This window comes from Myxocyprinus asiaticus, chromosome 49 (genome assembly GCF_019703515.2).
Source record: "Myxocyprinus asiaticus isolate MX2 ecotype Aquarium Trade chromosome 49, UBuf_Myxa_2, whole genome shotgun sequence".
NCBI classification, from domain to species: domain Eukaryota; kingdom Metazoa; phylum Chordata; class Actinopteri; order Cypriniformes; family Catostomidae; genus Myxocyprinus; species Myxocyprinus asiaticus.
The window spans coordinates 8,005,602-8,007,610 of NC_059392.1; positions in this window are offsets into that span (position 1 = coordinate 8,005,602).

A 2,009-nucleotide genomic window follows, 5' to 3' on the forward strand; every position below is an offset into this window, starting at 1 on the left:
TCCCCCACCCATCTCCAAATCTAGCCACTTGTGAGAAGGAATGGTCTGGACCAAACACAGTCTGAACGCACTTCTCCTTATTTGGAGTGGTGCATATTGTTTTTAGAAAAAGATGGATGGAGAGGTGAGCAGTTAGGCCCTGTGTCCAGATTTAACCCCATAACTGAGCATAAGGGTGAAAGAACCATGTTACTTATACACATGTTAATGGTTTCTGTCATGTGAGGGAAAGAACAAATGATAAGGATTTGATTTATACTTTAAACAACTTCTATTCTTTGAATGGGATATCCAAGACTCTTCATACCAGGGGAAGATGAACATTCATTTGGTGGTATTGCTGTCAACAAGAATTCTGAAGAGAGACAACAACAAGGCTTTGAGACTTATAGTCCCATCAAGATCAAGTCCCTGTTAGGTGACATCCATTTAAAGATGAGTAGAACTGAGTAGATGTTTTAGTGGTGCATGGCTGTTTGCAAAGGCAAGCATTAAAATTACTATTGTTCATACTTTGGATAAGTAACTTTTCAAATCCCTAACCCTAAAGGTTCGGTCACATTTACATTTGCACTGTGAAATTTTGAAAGTGAAATACAGTCATCTCAATGGGAATCTACATAATCAGGACATTCATCTGACGGAGAAATTTCCCTAAGCAAATTTTGCATGGGGTTTGAGTTTGGTGAACCTTTACACAAATTCTCAGCAATGACCAATAGGAAGTTGCTTGTTTTGTTTTTTTGCATCCAACCACACTGTTTTTTAATTGTGTTATGTAAGCATGCACTAGACGGACGTCTTTGACCATTGTGCCGTGTCTCGCTGTTTCTTTGTTGTCTCGCTCAGGCTTTGTGTCAGGTTAAAAGAACTTCAGCTTTTAAAAATGGGTCTTTAGAAACCTGTATTCAATTTTATTAGTGGCACAGCGTAATGCTTTTTTAAATGCAAAGATGTGGTTGGTGTGAACTTACAGCGGAAAGGCCAAAATATTCTTTGGCTTGCGCGCGCCAGTACTTCGCACACACAGTGCGCGTGACGCAAATTTGGTCATTAGCACAATACACGTAGACTGTCTGGGTGCAGCCTAGTTTTTTTAGACATGCGGACAGCCTGCGTCTTTGTGCGTTGTCTGTACATATGCCTGCCGTTGAGTGCTAAAAGAGTATCACAAGGCAGTCGTGGTGTGCATGCGTCAAAGTTGTCTATATGGGGTCACCATCAAAAGAGTGTACTTTGAAAGGCTAAATGCTTGACCATGCGCGAGACAAAAGGCATACAAAAAAAAATAAGTATACCCTAACCTAAACGTTTCCTTCAACTTTTGTGCTATGGACATGAATGATACCTATAATCCGGCAGCTTGTTGTGGAGAGGTGCTTTTACTTTTTTAGCAATCGGACAGACAATTTTCACGATAAAATTGGCTAAATAAAATCCCTTAAACTTACACTGGTGGAGGGACCCAAGCCATATCTAGGGTATAAGCCCACTACAAGTTACGCCCCCTTCAAATAACAAGCGAAATGCTGAAGTCTTGCAACAATTAGAACACATTCATACATTGTGTTTATTGTGTTTATTTGGAGTCCCGCAGCAACCCTGCAACTACACCTATCCCTACCCCTAAACATAACCATACCCCTATCCCTATGCCTAACCCTACCCACAAAGATTAAAACTAAACAGTTTGTAAATTATTAAATATACCGAACTTTAAAGTTCTATAGAATACAATCATTCCACAGTATCACTAGGTGGCGACAGTGAGGAGAAATGTGATGAAATTGAATAGAAGAAACTTTGCTAACATAATAGGCAAACTGGTTAGCTTGTAAGCTAACTGGAGAAAACAAAACAGAGAATTTTTTTATTTAAACATTTATATCTCTGGTTTAATAATATGATATATGACATATCATTTAAAAGTTATCCAGAAAATGCACAAGTGTTTAAAAGTTCTTTCAATCGCTTTGTGATCCAAGGGGGGTGTTACTTGCAGTGGGCAT